General features: G+C 39.6%; 1 pseudogene across 1 annotated transcript in view; it reads right to left on the bottom strand.

Moving 5' to 3' along the window:
* Window positions 1–222: 222 nt before the first annotated feature.
* The window catches only part of LOC149180298 (ketol-acid reductoisomerase, chloroplastic-like), a 65,477-nt pseudogene continuing 47,359 nt past the window's right edge, over window positions 223–18,340 (bottom strand). Inside the window, exons 4-10 of the transcript XR_016256909.1 lie at window positions 13,108–13,248; window positions 12,725–12,952; window positions 12,486–12,603; window positions 12,255–12,394; window positions 11,906–12,073; window positions 11,613–11,768; window positions 223–414 (exon numbers count right to left, since the gene is read on the bottom strand). The product of XR_016256909.1 is annotated as a ketol-acid reductoisomerase, chloroplastic-like (transcript). The remainder of the gene's footprint in view (window positions 415–11,612; window positions 11,769–11,905; window positions 12,074–12,254; window positions 12,395–12,485; window positions 12,604–12,724; window positions 12,953–13,107; window positions 13,249–18,340) is intronic.

Here is an 18,340-nt window from a genome sequence, read left to right as displayed (position 1 = left end):
AATTTTGCACATTGTTCTATAGCATTGTGCACAGGGTCAGAAAGAAAGTTACTTATGAGATCTCTGTTAATGGGTGAGCCCGCATCGATAGCCACAAAAGCCTACAAAGACAACTTCTTGTCAGCACTACACAAAAACAGCAATCATACAATGACGCAACTACCAAAAAAAATGGAAATGAAATGTGCATGCTTACAACCATAAAAAGGTAAAGAAACTGACTTGTTGAGTTAAAATATAATCAAATCGAGGGGCCCATTTTCTTGACCCAAGCCGTGCTGTTGTTGAGCAGTTGTCAACCATGAAGGAAACACCCCGTGCATGCATGAAAGGATTTAAAGAGTCCACGGCTTCAATCACACTCTCATTAATTATCTCCGAGTATGAATGGCCCTTCTTCCTCAAGATCTCAATCTGCAACCACAGATTCAATTGATGGTTAGTCTCTGTGAAGTTAGATACAAAACAACACAGAAAAATGAATGACAATTGTAAATTAAATTAACACCTAAATTTTTTCTTTCCACGTAATTACTTTGGACCAAGGACAGCAGATAAAATTCAGATTAAAGACATTCTCGGATATAACTAAAAATGAAGTTTTCATTTGAGATGTATATACACATTTAATTTGAAAAACGAATGCCAATGTCAGCAAAACACAGAAAAGCTAACAAAAGTAAGTAATGCTCAGCAAGTCATAGCAAAGAAAATAAAAACATAAAAACAGCTGCCCATGATAAGATAATGGATGTGATATTACATGTCAAGGGTAGATAAGTATTGTAGTGTATGTTTCGTAGTGGGTAATGTGGTAAGAGTACTAGTAACAGTCGTAGCTGAAGTGAGCCGGTGGAAGACAAGGAACTATCAAAGAGAAGAAGCTATGCCAGTCGTAGCTAGTCCCCATAGTCTCATAGAGTCATCATAGTATCAGAGTGACATGAGGATAGTCTCATAGTGATCTACGGAATTGACAGTTGGTGGCTCATGAGGTTCAAATCCTATTCATCACATGTAGGTCACATCTTCAAAGTTGCAGCTTCCTGCCAATCCAATCAATATCAAACTCTTAGACTTCACTTTACTCCTAGACTTAGACTTTCCTAATTATCAATCTATTTAGAAATACATAGTAAAGGCCTTTCTTTCAGAGGCAGGCATAAAAAGATTTCTTGTCTATTTTGGACACAGAGGCACAAAACAGTTTCTAAGCCTAGGCTTTTGGGCCGCCTCCATCCACAGGAGGGCTGCTTCGATCAATCTGGTCCACTTGGTTAATAACCTGGAAATCCTTGTATATCTTTATTGCATGCCATGATCTGTCAAACCTAAGTGCTCCCTAAGCGCTGGACCGTATCAATAATTAGCAACCTACTAGGGGAATCAAGTTATTGTTGATGAGAGTAGCTCTGACAGGTACTCCCGCACAAACTCAAGTGTCTAGGCACATGGAAGTCATCAATTGACCCATAACTTTAGCAATTGATTTAGTTATTAAAGGAATTGACTTGTATAAGATACAAGAGAGTTGATCTAATCAAATGCAAAGGTTATCTACATTAATAAGTTAGATAAATCTCAATTGTTGATCACCAGTGATGTTGATATCTAGTCGCAACCATCAATCAATTTGAAGATTAAGGCTGTGGATTCGGTCAATAACTCAAACTTACAAAAGGGAGGCTAGGCTAAGGAAGAAAACACAACAATACATCTTGAGCACAAAATATAGTGAGAGTGAGATCTTAGTGATTTGTGTCAAAAGGACTTACATTCAAGTATGCAAGGTTCAAGGAAAGTGCAAGAGGTGGCAAGTGTGATCCATATCAGTTGAGCAAGATCCAAAGACAGATCTAGTGCTTGATCAGTTGGATCAGTTCTAGGTTCTTGTTGTATGTATTTTCTTTAGTGGGCCATTATCCTATGAAGCGGAGTCCTTGTAAATTCTTAAGTTATTTAATAAATGAAGGACTGATTTGAAGGGCAGAAATCTTGTGTGCATGTGATTGTGAGATTGGTGTTTAAATTTTGCTTCCACTGTTGTAATTGTTAAAATCCTAGCTGTGCTTTTATTCAGTAGATCTGCATAATAATTGTTTTACTGCAAGGAGATCTGCTAGGTCATAAACTGCCAGGCTGCTAGAGTTAGAAAATTAACAGTTATGTGAATGACTCCATATGCAAAAGATGTAAGTATGCCCATATGGATTCCTAGCGCATATATATATATATAAGATGCATTTATAAGGATCACATGTTAGGCTTAAGATTTATAATCATACATGTTGAAATATATATACATATATAAAGGTCGAAGGCTATGTGAGAAAAGTACCCCAAATCTATGAGTCCAGTGGAGTGTAACAGGGGAGGGAGTCCAGTGGAGGGTAACAGGGGAGGGAGTCCAGTGGAGATTACTTGTTAATTTTTGTTATGTTCTGTGCTTAAGAGCAACTTACTTCAATTTTCTTATTAGCTCAATATCAATATCCATTTTAGCAATCACATCAGCGTGATAGTAAAATGCAAATAGAACATAAACATAAACAGTAGAAGACCAGCCAAGACAAGAGGACACAAGATGTGGCACCAGCTAGGGACAAACCCCAATGTGGGGAAACCCTTGATCAATTCTTCTTATATTCTTCAATAGTTCAAAAAAGAGATAATACAAACATACAAATCTGATATTTTATGACCGCAGCAGCAAAGCCTTGACCAGAGAAGTCAATGATCTGAAAATCACCCTATGAGTGATCTCAGTTAAAGAATTATTAAATGAAAGTATTACAGACTCATGTGCTGGTGTATGTCTATGTTAGTTTAGGCAACGGATCGATCAGATTGCAAAATACACAGACACTGAAAAATGGAAAACAGCAGAGAAACACAGTAAGCAAATACAAGAACACAACAATTAATAAGGAGTTCACCCTATCCTCCAGAGCTACATCTTTGGTCCAGCTTTCAGTGGTGGCCTTCTTTTATTGTGTCTTTAAAGCAAAGAATTACAATGAAGGAGCTCAGTATGAGTTTCTTGAAACAGAATTTGCTTGGCAGGGTGGTTCTTGGATTCCCCAAGCCACTAGAGTGCACAGACTCTGTTCCTTACCAGCTCTTTGACCCCTCTGGTCTTTAATGGAAGGAGCCCAATGTGGTGCTCAGTCCTGACAAATCCTCTCAAGGATGGCTTGAATCTCTCAAGCTCTCTGGTGCTCGACGCTGCCTTTGGTCAGCTCGGCCCTCTGTCTTCTTTCTGCTTTTTGCTTCACTGTCTTCTTCGCTTTTGCTCTCTCTGTCTTTTGTTTCCTTCTTTTCTCTGTTCTTCCTCTCCGTGTCTTCTGCTTGTCTGTTCATGGCTTTAAAGCCATTCGATCTCATGGTTGTTCGATTCCCCTTCCAACTCCGTCGGATCGCCTGCTACAGCTTCGCTTGGAGTTCCCTGTCTTGGCGTCATCATCAGGCTCACAGGGAGTGGCCACTTGTCCTCCTACCAACTGTGCCAGCTTGCTTCGTCGGTTCAGTTTTTCAGTTACGTCGTGGAATGAGTCATCCGCCACCTTGGTGGTCAAATCGGACCTCAAATTCTTATAGATCGCGGCTTAATCCCCTGTCAATTCTAGTTTCCCCATCGAGCACAATCTCAGTCGTTAGATCTGGAGCCCCCAGATCCGACGCCATTTGCTCATTTCGCGCGGTTGACTTGCCCAACCGTTAGCGTGCTATGACCGGCGCTTTTCTCTCTCCTCCGCTTGCCACGCGTCGAGCGTTGAGTGGAATCGCTCTGTTTTCGCCAAATCTGCTTACCGCCCAAGGGTGCCCCTGATAAATACCGCCGATTTTTGGAGCATGAGTCTCGCCCTAGCCTTTAGCCTTTTCCCCACGGTTTTCCTGGCTCCCATGCGACCGAGCGCTCGGGGCCTCTCCTTCTCGAGGGGTTTTGCCCAACAATGCGCAATTAGCGCTAAGCGCATCAAACACTGCCTCCTTTTCCCGATCCGGGCTTCCCAGGGGCTGGTTTCGCCTCCTGTGCAGTCTCCATGGGCCTTCGTCAGCGCTTTTTGACTGAGGTCCTCGTCGTTCCATGCTGGCTGCCAATTGCCATTGTTCAAAGGTGCTTCTGATCGCTGCTCTTAATTCTTTGAAGTCTGTCCCAATCTGATACCGTCACGGTTATCTGATAACTCTTCATGGATCCAATTCAGATCAGTCAATACGGGTCAAATAGGACAGAATCTTCCTTTGAAGATCATCCATATTGCACCAACAAGATGCTCATTAAACTAAGCCAAACATGGTCAAACCTTGACCCAATACATCTCCCAAAACTCTGATGTCTTCTTGTTGCACTAGCTGTCACTGCTTCATGAGATAGGGCATCAACCTTCAGTCCTCATTCTCCACACAGTCAATAAAGCAGACCTTCTAAGGCTGCAAGTGTACCAAGGAGAGACTCCACCACTGCCACGCTGTCCAAGTCTGGTTTGGCAACCCTTAGAACAACCTTTGCTGCTGGCTATGGCCTGCGGCCTAGCCCAGCAGCAAGTTAGGCCTACGATCCTTCATCAACCAGCGTCCAAACACCATCAACGCAGCAATATTTTATCCTACAAGAACTTGACTTTGCTGTCAGCACTTTCTAGCACCCAACTGTATACATACGTTGATCTATAGGGCAAATCTCTTCAACGCATTACTTTATGACTATGGCTTACCAACCTTGCAAATAGTCCTTAAGGCATGCCTAGGAACAGCCTCTATCACTGCGTTGTCACCTACAACAACCCGAAATTCTCATGCTTCTTTCACGCTGTCAACAGGCTTCTTCTTGCTGCGTTAGGGCTCCCTTCGCTACTGCTAGGGTCTCCTTTAGTTGCGGCTGAGGCTCCTCCTCTTGCTACGGCTTAGGGTCTCTCCTTTAACTGCGTATTAGGGCTCCTTAGATCTGCGGCTAGATCTACTTCATCATGACTGCGACTAGGGCTCTCTTAGATGACTCTTTCCACTACGTCCTCCTTGAGAGAAGACAAACCCAAACAAGTGGAGTGAGATCATGAGATGTTGTGTGCCTCAAATGACTTGAGGTCTCCTCTATTTAAATGCAACGTTGAAGTTGAGCTGGGGATAATTTGCTTGTTGGCCAACCTTGACAAATTGTCAATAATACAAATAAATTCATATCTCTGTAAATACATGTCAGAATCGGATGATCTTTAGATCAATCCTACATTGTTGGCCGACCTTGACAAATTGTCAATAATATAAATAAATTCATATCTCTATAAATACATGTTAGAATCGGATGATCTTTAGATCAACCCTATACCTCTCAGAGAGAGGAATCCAGGAAAAATATCAACTGCCATAAAAAAGGTGACCCACATGGAGTTTGGCCCTAGTTGCAAATTTTAACATTACTAATCCTTGCAATCTGTGTCTCTTAACCTTGCCTTATTGTAATTTCCACGCACTTATACTAAAACCCCACTCTTTTAGTGATTGATGATAATTACTCAAGATTTGCTTAGTTTAATGGAAAGCATAAAAGTGGAGGAGGTGAGGAGTGGAAAGACTCCATGCTTATTGGAGAACCTAACCACTACCTGCATTCATGCAATCAAGAGGAGTTTGAACAGGACTCTTTATTTTCCCTCTCATGACACATGAGAAAGAAAAAGAAAACAATTTGAATAGAAAAAAGAGAAGGCTAGGAGGATGTACTCCATTAGGTAAGAGAGCCTATTATCCATGAAAGAGACTAGTAAAACCTTAAGGTAACAACAGAATGACGAGGAGAATCACAGAGATAAAAACCAAGCTGAGTAGAGAAAACAAATCTCCATACCAAGTAGCTTGCCATCCATAAAATGTTCAAAGAGACAAAACTCTACTAGAATCTGATATGACAGTAAACAATGAATTGGACTCATGATCACCATCCTTAAGAGCACTGAAAAGGAGAGCAGTTTGAGTTGAAGCGAGCACCCAGAGTTTTAAACTATTTTTCTTCACCCTGGTGGTTTTATAGCCCCGCTAGGGGGTGGCATCCACAGCAGATTGCTTATTGCTCACACTCAGTTAGTTGCTTATACCAAACTGATGCAGGAGCATTTAATTTCCAAGTCGAAACTCTTTTTGACTGGGACCTAGGGGTTTCATTTACCAAGGGAGCTGGTTTCCTAATTGAGTGAAATTATTTAATTTAAACGTATTTCCTATGTTTTTAGAAGAATTATACATAAGTGATGACAGAGAGGAATATTATAATCAAATCTACTCATTAGGAAAGATCTCGAAAATGTTTGAGCAAGTTAGAGATATTTTAGAGTTGGTTAGATCTCTTGAAGGATATGTAGATCTAGAGGATCTAGAAATAGGAATAGTTGAGTGATTAGTGAATCTAAACCAGATTATGGTTTCAGAGACCTTTTGTATAATTATGTAACCAAAAGCATGTAATGTGTAGGTAAGAAGTCTGGAGAGGAAGGTCGAGAGCAAAGGAGTGAGGCCAAGTGGGCCAAAGAGGCCAAAAAGGGGCCAATTCATTGTAAATCAGGCCTAAGGGAGGCATCAAGGCCTATATAAGTATCTGTATATAATATGAGAAAACATTGTTCGAGGGGAACCATTCACAAGTGTATTTGATAGAGGCAGACTGAAAGGCACGCGGAGATAGGGTTTTTTCTACTACCCCTGTTGTCGCCGTTGGGAAGAGGCGGCAGGGCCGCCCCTGGTTCTGGCGGCCCTTCTTCACGCCTTTGTTTGTCGCCATTGCCGAGCTGCCGGAGGTCTAATCGGTTTTCGCAGTTTTCAGTTGGGGATTTGAACGACTATCGGTTCCTGCTCAGCCTGAGGCAGAGCTTCATCTTTCGGCCCCTGCCTTCCCCATTCCTGCTAACCTGAATCCTTTTCCTCGGCTTCGGCTCTGAGATTCCGGTTTGGAGGCCCGCTCGTCTTGGGCTCTGAACGGAAGAGGTCCGGGGCACCTTGCATCGCTACTGTCGAGCGGTTGAGGCGAGACTCAGTGCCTTGAAGACTTCGGCAGCCCCTGCTTGAACCTTCCGTGCGGCTCTGCTTGGCGGTCAAGCAAAGGAGTAGATTCTTTTGGTGTTTTTGACTGCGTGGCGGAGCGGGAGCGAGATTTTATTTTGGTCTTCAGATCACTCTTCGTGGGGGCGAGGTGGCTGCCCTAGCCGCCTCTGCCCCCAGACCTGCCTCTACTCTGGCTGGGACCAGATGGGTTCCTCTGTTGTGGCAGTTGGTGCTTTTTTGATGGCTCGCTAGCATTCCATTGCGGTTTTTTGAAGCGTTGAGGGAACAGGGGTGTGGAGGTGTATTTCTCTGCATTGTTTCGTGCCGCATCATCATAGCTGTTTTATTTGCTGGGGTTTCTGCAGGCGGCTGAGGAAGTTTGGGCAGTTTGGTCTCTACCTCTGGTTTCGTCGCCTTCAGGAGGAGAGTTTTGAGGGGGTGGGGGAGGAGTGGCTACCATAGCTGCACTTTCCTCATTTTGTGCCTCCTACTTGTTTGGGCAGCCAGATTTAAATGTTTTACTGTTTCATTTTCTACCACAGAAGCTATGTTTTTGCTTTATTTGTTGTTTTTGCTGTGACGGGTATGGGTATCCTCCACAGTTCTGTTTTCTACAGACTGGTTTGGGGTTTACATACCCTTTACTTGCTGCCCAGTTTGTGGGCTTTTCTGGAATACTTCTCTTGAAGTATTGTTATTGTATGTGGCTTTGCCCACACTTCTGCATATGTGTTAAGCATCTACAACATGTAATTTTCTGAAATTAATGGAAATTACGGATTTTCTCCTCGGAAAAGAGAAAACATTGTTCGAATTTTTGGAATACGTGTGTGCCAAGCTTTTCTCTGTTATTATATAGAATTGTATTTATGTTGTTAAGCATGAGTGTGTGTTGCAGGATTGTAGCACATGAGCTTAGGTGTGTGCCAAGCTTTTGTCTATTATTATATAGAATTGTATTTATATTGTTAAGCATGAGTGTGTGTTGCAGGATTGTAGCAGACGAGCTTAGGTGGGAGAGCGTCTCAAGAATGCATATCATAGTTAATTCAAAGGAGGCCGAAACTCTTTTAAAACAAAGTTGAACCCTTCCCTTTACAGTTAGACCGATTAAGACTGTAATCATTGATCAACAGCATGATCAATGATCTAGAGTCAATAAAGAACCAAAGAGGAGCGCAAGTCTACAATAGAGATGTGACAAAGATGGTAACCCTTGTGATAGAGCCGGTTGGAGAAAAAAATCAGAGTGGCACGACAGAAACAATGGAATCCAAAATCCAGAAGACAGAGATATGAGTGCAAGACTTGAGTGGAGCTTGCAGACAAAAGGCCAAGGTCCAAGTATAAAGGGACAAGGACCAAGAAAGGGAAAAGACTTAGTTTTATTAAGCCTTCAACGAGAGTACGTTAATTAACAAAGGTCGAGGAGACAGAACTGAGTTCTGCCAGAATAATTTTGATGGTGTCGGGGTGACATGTTCCAAAGGATCTACCCCGGGAGATTAAAAGACAAGCGCACAAGGAGAGTTCAGATGACTATGTGCAAGGCGGACGTGGCAATCAACCAATGAGAAAAGCGTCGGGGTGACATGGCTTACTATGTGTCGGCAAGTTGTTAAAAGATGGAGACGAGAATTTTCTCGTTCCCCAGGTTCTGTTTCCCAGAGGTTAAGTCCTCGCGCAACATTGAAAAAGGCCTGCAAGATAAGGACCGGGATGACATGTTAAAACCAGTGATATGGAATAGGTCGGGGTGAAGTGGAGTCCTTTCATTGGGGCAAAAACTGATAAAAGGCCATGGAAGAGTGTTGACTCTTCCCGGAGGTAAAAGGGTGTGCATACTTCGATAAAGGCCACTTTAACGGAGATTTGGAGTGCGACAGGGAACGGGAAATTTCACTTCCCGGAGTTTGTGTCCCAAAAGGGAAAGCCTTGCACGCCATTTGGAAGTGTCAGTAAAGCAATCACGTGGAAAGGCAGGAATGAACACCAATAGAAAACAAGGAAAGCAGGCCATGTCCGTAAAGCGTGCGACAACTGCTGAGCTGTCCCGGGCGATTGGAAGTTGCACTCATAACAAAGGTCGGGAATCTTGCTCATAACAATGGTCAGGGAATCAAAGGTTTGGTTATATGTTGCGGTCGCGAGGCAGATATTACAAAGGAGCTTCAACGAAGGTAAAGGGGCTTTACATTATATCTCCCCGCTATTATATAGTGGAAGTTGAGGCTACAATGGTTCTGCCTATGGTTTGGGCCCAAGCATATATATATATATATATAACTCTTATATATATATATATATATAAGAGTTATATATATATATATAACTCTTATATATATATATATATATATATGAGTTATATATATATATATATATATATATAACTCTTGGCTCTGGTGGCCAGTGGTTTTGTATTACCCGTGAGGCTAACACTTAATTTTAAAAGAAGCTTTAAAAAAATGGATTTACCTCCCTAATTTGGGTTAAAGGAAGCGCCTTTGACCAGAAAGTTTGGTACTGTGGGATTTTATGCCGGCCTAATTGGCACAGCCAGCATTAGCTCGGCATCACAAACTATTGATAAGAATAGTGGTTTATCCCCCCTCTGGAACTTCTCTGTATTTCCTGTATGTTTTGATGCTTAATCTATATTTGCTGTCTGTTCGTTTGGAAATATTCTTTGTATTAGTCAAATTATATTAGCCTTCTTATAACAAAGGAAATGAATAGTTGACAGTTATAAATAGTGGAACTGCACTAGTTTAAATTGATTGATAGGGAATGTGTATCACTCCTATGTAGCATATGTACTCAGCATTGTTACTGTTCCATTTTGATCTCCGGTTGACAGGAAGCCAACTCACCAACACGACTTCATGATTGTCATTTCAAGTGTCCCTAGGATTGACTGTTTGATTCAAACGTTAATCCGGTTCTTTGAAGTTAAAATCATTAATTCTGGAAAGTCAATCTGGTCGAACTCACACTCAGGGAGTCGCAGTGTGTTCCCTTCCGAATAAGCCTTTGCTCACTCTCTTTTTGGTCTGAATTGTTTATTTGTAAGGGATGGTCCGGATAACCCCTTAACAAACCTGAGTTCTGCATTTTGGAAAAAAAAATAGGGCATGCTTGGCGGCCTCATATTTTCTGGACTTTGTATAATAATATCCATTGGCCGAAATGAGAATAGATTCTAGAGTACTCATCTGGTGTGTTATCAACTGCATGTCTAAGTTTTTGAGGGTTCTGCAAATTTTATTTGTGAATCAAAATCAAGAAGTGACAACATGCAAGGGTATTAATCAATAGCACGTTTGAGGCTGCAGTGGCAGGTTTTCATATAAGACTCTGCTCTTTGCCTCTGCATCAAAGAAAAATATGGCTCAGAAAACTGGTATGAGGATGTTTCTCTTATAGACAATCTGTGAAAGACACTTTGAAGTTGTCACTGATCAAATCGCTGAACAATTTGCTGAGTAAAAATTGAAACACAAATTCATCATTTCGATTTGCTTTGGTTTACAAGCATATGGAAGCATCTTAGAACTTGACTTTCTTCACAGTTCAAAGGAAAATAATCTAAAACAAAGAAAAGGAGGGAAAATTCTGCAATTCATAATGGTAACCTTGCACCAATCAATGTGCAAGGATAACAGCCAAAGCTTGTGAATCTTTTGCAGCAGTTCAGCACACTCTGAATTCCATGTCAGAAGATAATTTTGCTAAAAAGAATGAATGTTCTCCAAAGAAGCATTATGAACCATGCCAAATTACATCTCTATGCTATCGGACATCCATATACATTTCAATTTGCTCTGGTTTACAAGCATATGGAAGCATCTTAGAACTTGACTTTCTTCACAGTTCAAAGGAAAATAATCTAAAACAAAGAAAAGGAGGGAAAATTCTGCAATTCATAATGGTAACCTTGCACCAATCAATGTGCAAGGATAACAGCCAAAGCTTGTGAATCTTTTGCAGCAGTTCAGCACACTCTGAATTCCATGTCAGAAGATAATTTTGCTAAAAAGAATGAATGTTCTCCAAAGAAGCTTTATGAACCATCCCAAATTACATCTCTATGCTATCGGACATCCATATACATTTGTAAAGAGATACTTGAAGGCAGAGGATCCCAGTCATGTTCAAATTTTTTGCTATATGTTGAATGAGGAAGGAATTCCTACTACAGTTGTGTTTTCATATAATGTTCAAAAAGATCTTGCTTTTCTTAGTTTGTTGCATAACAATTCATTGAGTCCCTATAAATGATGTCACTCTTAAATCAATATTGGCCCATTGGACCCTGTATGGTGGGTAGCTGCAGGAAGCACATTACAATGGACATTCATAAAGTTTCAAAAACCCTATGTTTCAGACAGTGAAATGCGCCTGGAGATACATATACTGTTGACCCAAAATAGATGATAATTCCATACAGAAGTTTTATAACCATTTAACATAAATCCAGGTCAGTTTTGAAAAGTTAAATATATACTTTTTCTGAGAAGTACAATACATGTAAGAAGCTTTCTATTTGCTACATATTCTAAGGAAAAAATTATTTCTACCTGTGCCATCATTAATGCCACATAAACACCTGCAGTAAATGGATAAAGAGGACCCAAGTCCCCAGCAGGCCGCACTGCACGAACACGTTCGCCAACTTTCCACATTCGTGTTTGGTCAATCTTACCCATGGGAAATGCTGGTAGCCCATCCTTCTCCTGTGGGTGGAACATAAGCAATTAAGTGGTCTGATTCAATATATAGATTTGCTCAAGCAAATTGACAGACCTAAATACCATTGACATAGACCAACGAACATCAATAAAGTTACAGCCAAGCAAAGAGCAGAGCTTACAACAAACCGACGCCCTGCCAATACAACACTCCGAATCTCGTTGCCAGAAGCTACATCCTCATAGCACTCGTACAAAATTTCCATGGAAGGGTAATATGAAGCACTGTATGCCATCTCAAAATCCCTCTTTTCTTCTTCGTTCAGAGAATTGTATATAGATAGCATTCCCTTAAAATGGCCATCAGAAATTCAAACAGTTTCAAGGGCAATAAAGATGAATAATACAGCTTATAACAAATTGAAAATGTTCAATGTTTCACAATTCAAAATGGCATCCTATAACCATTCTATAAACAATGAACAGAGAGCCCTAAAATTTGGTTTTAGATTGACCAAAATCAGAAAATACCTTTGTTGAGATAGTTTTTGATATGATCCCAGTTACCCCTTCCACTGTATTTTTGTAAGCAAGTTCTTCATCCATTCCACCTTCAGTATATCGTCTGAACAATGCTTCAACAATACCATGTACAGCTCCCAATAAGATCCCTGTAAATCATCAAAACACCGAGTCAATAGAATACAAGCATGCCAACTATAAAGAGAATGGCACAAAATGTCCTCAAAAACATATACTTACCACGTTCCCCAAAAATATCACTCCTGTATTCATCCTCCAGAGTAGTTGCAAATGTAAAAGGTGAACCCAAAGCTACTGACCATCCCAAAGCAACATCTGTTGCTCTCCCATCAACATCCTGGATAACATCACAGAAGAAAATCCATAATTGAAAGAGCTATGAATTGGATTTCATTAAAAGCTACAGCAAAGAACTTTTTGAAGCAAATCACCAATAAGATATTTTAAGGCACAAACACCTGATGAACAGCAAAACTAGAGTTTATTCCTGCACCATTAATCTGCTTGCCCTGGACATACAAGCGCCTCACAGATGGCCCCATGCCCTTCGGACACACAGCTATCACACTAATGTTCTTTGGGAAGTCATCCCCACAAGACTGCAAATGTCCCAGTAAAAATCCATGAGAGAGACCAAGAATGCTGTTTGGTTTCATGGCGGAAAATATTTTTGTGTAATTGTCTGCCTGCAAGACCAGAAATCAAATTAGAAGACTTGGTATAATTTTACAGACTGCCCATCAATCAATAGCATTCGCAATAATTGCCAGTGCGGTATTATCTCTGAAATGAAAAGATTCTATACAACATGTTCCACTGTAACAATAAATACTGTGCTGACCTGTGCAGCATCAGATATCAGGAGTAATACAAGGTCACTGCCAGATACAGTCTCTATAATTTCACCAAGAGTTCCATTTTCTTCTGAAAATCCTGCTGCACGTGCCTCAGCGAAGGATTTGGAGCCTTTCCTCAAGCCAATCTGGATACAAACAAAGCCCTAGACTGAGATATCTGGCAACACCAAACTTACAGGGAAAGATTGCAAATACAAGATGAATTCAATCAAAGTAATATTGTAAATGATAATCCAACTGACATGCATTCCAGTTATATAATAATAGAACAAACCTATGATTCATAAGAATCCTACCAATGGTCCAAGCAATCACAAGTTCATTGCATGGAATCAGGTTAAGTCAACCTAACTAATGAGGTCATAGTTCGAAACAATAAATGCATTTTCAAGCAGATTCTTAAAAGCTAAGTTTCATCAAATTATATCACCTAAGTAGCCGGGGTTAGTGGGTGCAGGGTTGGGGACGAGTAGAAGTGCAGGTATGGGGATGCTATTTTTGAAATTTGATACATAGGGATGCATCAGGGTGTAGTGGGGGTGCATCACAAATATAAACATAGACCCTGTAAACTGTACTGTAAAACAAAAATCTATGCCACTGATGAACAGAGCTCTTTAAATTATATGGCTCTGCCAAAACGTGGAGGAATGCTACACAGTTGTGGAAAGTGTCAATCTTGAGGAATGTAAGTAGGTACACAGTCTATATTTTAGCACTAGCCCAATGGAATGGATCTCTGTAAACTGTTGCCAAGCAATAGAAAACATAAATCCTACATTTGTAAGCTGCTGGAAACACAGACAGATTAAATCTCTATATCAGCTAACTGAGCAAGAAATATGCAAGTCACACTCTTCAAATAGTTCACTGGACAGATTCATGTATCAGATCCTAGTGCGTGGAAAATGCTAATCATACATCAAATTGGCGTTTTGGGCATGGAAGATGTTTGGGCGTGAGATTAGCCCATACAACATAGAACTTTTGAATTGTTTCAAGAGGACATGCCTCATGTTTGGGTGGGGACATTGTCTGGCACCCAAGATGTGAGAAGCATCTCCTAGGGCCAGGATGTCTCCTCTGGGAACTAAGATTACCACACATACCAAATACCAAGGCCTAACAACTAGAAAAAAATGTGCTGAACTTCCAATAATTTCACGCAAATATATTTTAGTTGCTGAAGGCACTTGTTCCCAGTCTTCTCACAAATTAATAGCCATTTCATATTTTTAACTTAATGCACTAAAACAACTTGTGTATTGAAGTTCATTTCAACTGCATTGTCTAGCTCCAAATGAAAAGATGATCCCTGCACCTGCAAACACCTGTGCATGGCATGTTCAATAGAACAATACTTTTACATCATAGCCACTGCCATTTAATGAGTTCAATGAAGACAAATTGCACAGTCAAATCAAATAAATACGACATCAATGGAAGCCAACACTTATCAGACTACCTTGCCATTACCTACGCAAGAATAGAATGATGGAGCAACAAGCAAAGTTTATCCCAATTGTCGATCCATGAGCTCAATGAAGCAACCAGGGACATAAGCAACCATGATCCATGACGGGCATTAATGAAAAAGATTGCTTCATGTTGCAACCAGGGACACAAGCAGACATCAAGATTGAGTCACAGGAAAAGACATTAATGAAAAAGAAAGTATGATTCAATAAAGCATCACCCACAATCATGTCTATTCGAAGTAATAGGTTTAGACTGGCCAACCAATCAAAGAACTTGAAATCATCTAGGTGCACCGATTACATCCAAAGCCTAAGCCAATGGGCATTAAGCCACAATCAGAGAGGCCTCTAAAGAAAATTCAAGGGGCACAACGATTATAGGATTAAGCCAGTGGATACCTCGATAGACCCTGTTCCTAAACCACAGTCTTAAACAATATTGATCCTTCTTCGGACTGGGTTGTGGAGACATAGCAAGCAGCATTTCACAAAGAAAACCGACCTTCAATGGACTTGGACCAACTTCCATGGCAAGAGATCTACACATTCGTGCTGGACCTTTAGGCCTAGGGTAATTGAGTCGCAATCATGCATCTACCAACAAAAATGTGTAGAGGAAGAAGATTTAGATAAAAGTATCATATATTTACACTACAGACTTTGGAGTCTAAAATATAGCTATCAGTATGCTTATTTTTGCGCTCTTCGGACTGGGTTGTGGAGAAATAGCAAACCGCATTTCACAAAGAAAACCAACCTTCAATGGACTTGGACCAACTTCCATGGAAAGAGACCTACACATTTGTGTTGGACCTTTACGCCTAGGGGAATTGAGTCATGATCATGTGTCTACCAACGAAAATGATGTAGAGGATGAAGATTTAGATAAAAGTGTCATATAATTACACCACAGACTTTGGAGTCTAAACTATAGTTATTAGTATGCTTATTTTTGCACTTTAGGCCATTTAGAACCTCTATCTTTATATGTTTTAGTTCAAATATGGATTGCACTCAGCATTATTTTAGTTAGATACATGAGAAAACTTTGCATGTTTGTCTAATGGTTTGGATTTGCACTGATGCACATGAATATATATTTTTGAATCAAAATTTGATATTTAGATGAAGTTTTTGGATCAAAATTTGATATTTTGATGAAATTTTTGGTCAAACAGTTCTGTGTTGTCCGATATTTTAACCAGATCCAATTTTTAGGGTTGACTAGTTTGGCCCTAATAACAATAATATACTAACAATCTCAAAATGAATAGTACTATGCAAAAACTTGGTAGAAACGTGGAACACACCATCCATAATCATTGTAGAAAAAACAAATCCACAACTAGTAAAAACAATAAAAACTCATCTTTTCAATAGCTAAACATGAGGCCCTCATTGTCTATTATTTGTAACCATTATACACAAGAAGCCATCCTTGTTCAACATTGTTATGCAATATGTCTAGGATTTCTTTGGAATCAAAAGAGAAAGCTTTGCCCTTCTGTATTAATTATTCCTAGATGATAAAGGTGAAGATATATGCATGCATAGAATACAGGGAAAAGAAACAAATGCATAGTGAAATCGCTAAATGATCAAGTTGTCCATAAAAATCCCATAAACCTTGCTCTAAAGTAGCCTTTAGCATATGTAATAGTTTAGGATTTTTAAAACCACATGATGATGAAACCCCTTTATTCTTCTTATTGCAATGATTTAGCAATTACTAATTATTCAAACATTTTTATTCAAGTGCATTCACATTAGTTTAGACTTTGAAGCTTTGCTCAAAGGACATCATTATGGTCAAAATCAACCAACCTCTCTTCAAACTTGGTCACTTTGTGCCAATCTAAGTTGCATGGCAGTGGTCACACCCGATACAGAAACACAAAAATGCATTTGGCAATTTTTGTTTCTTTTATTTTCCTTTTCTATCCTTTACTTGATTTTTTAACATTACCATTAATTGTTCTAGGATTCCAACTTCATATGACACTTTTTACATTACCACCAGCCTAGATCCATCTTTACTGCGGATCTACCAAGCACCGAGAGGGGATCAAATTGAAATTTCTTTTCACTCTAAAAGAGGTATTTCAAGATATTTGATCCCTCTCAATGTTTGGTAGATCTGGAGTTAAGATGGATCTAGGTTGGTATAATTATTAATTATAATTATAATTATTAATTTTATGTTTTTTATTTTATATTTTATGAAGAATTTCAACCCCCACTCTCGTTATCAGTTTTCCTTATCAATCCATGCATTTATTTTTAAATCCAAACATGATAAAAAAATTCTAAAATTTGGAAATGACAATATTTTCTGAAAACACAAATTTAAAGATTTCACAACTGCTGAAATTGCAGAAATAAAACACAACAAAATTATGATAGCGACACAGAAAATAACACAGTGATTTTTTGTCAATGTGACCTTGGAAAAACCCCCTACAACTCTTGGGGAAAACCAGCTTGAGAGCTCTTCTTTATTTCTGAAAAATGCTTTTACAGATAAACTGAAATACACAGTAAAAATTCCAGCAACCACAAATTACAATTTATTTCGATTTTCGTGCTTGAACTCCATCTTGAAAATCGTGCCAATCAACGAACAGCCAAAACAGAAATTTTCCAGCAATAAAACAGTGTTAAATGTTGTACGCCTGCCTCGAAAAACATGCCCAAAACTTGTTGTACATACCGTACAGATTTGAACAGTATGGCTGCCTCGAAAATCGTGCCCAAATCTGCCTCAAAATTCATGTCAATGTTGTCCCTCTTCCTGGATTTCTGTGCCTTTCTCCTGTTGTACAATTTTGCCTTGGGATGCGTTCCAATAAATGTTGTTGCCCAGATTTGTTGAAATGTCTTCTCGTTGCTCTCCTTCACTTCCTCACTACTCAAAAATTTTCTCCTTGCTCTCTCTTCTCTCTCTCAAATGCTCATGAAAAATGAATTGATTTTTTTCTCTTCTCTTCTCCTTTTACTCTCTAAATGACCTTTTGGGTTACCCTAAGATCTAATGGCTGAGATTCATTTAGATCTAGGGATGAGAATAAATGTGCATTTAATTTTCACTTTCTATTTTTTAACTCACCCACTTAAATAAAGACCCACCTAGCCTTTTATTTCCATAGTCCCTTTTTACTTTCTAATTCTTCATTGACTTTAATAAAGTCACTTTTAAATTAAAATGTAACTTTACCACTTATAAAGTCACTTTTAAATTAGATTGTAACTTTACCACTTATAAGGTCAATTTAGGAGAAAAGTACAAATAAATTTGGACACTTTTCCCTAGGCCAAAAATCAAATCCTTAGGGAACCACTTGTCCTCTGGTACCCAAATTTTAACACCCCCTCTACCCGAGGAAAGTGTTCCTCACCACTCCCATCTTGTCTCTGAAGTAGACATGCTTTCCCCGTGGTAAGGCTTTGGTGAAAATGTCTACTACCTATTCATTTGAGGCAATGTACTCAAGCTTGACAGCTACTTTTGGACATAGTCTCTAATTAAGTGATACTTGATCTCAATATGCTTTCACCTGTGATGAAAAACTGGATTCTCTATGGGTTTTATGCAACTCTGATTATCACAGTAAATTACTGAAGGTCTCAATGACTGAGCAAATGGACCAAACAACATCTTGAGAAGCCATATGGCCTCACAACTAGCCAAACTAGAAGCCATATACTCTACCTCAACTGAGCTCAATGCAACTAACTGTTC

This window comes from Pinus tabuliformis, chromosome 3_2, assembly GCF_031772625.1.
Source record: "Pinus tabuliformis cultivar Carrire ecotype Pingquan chromosome 3_2, CPIR1, whole genome shotgun sequence".
NCBI classification, from domain to species: domain Eukaryota; kingdom Viridiplantae; phylum Streptophyta; class Pinopsida; order Pinales; family Pinaceae; genus Pinus; species Pinus tabuliformis.
This window is presented reverse-complemented; position numbering and strand designations above follow the sequence as displayed.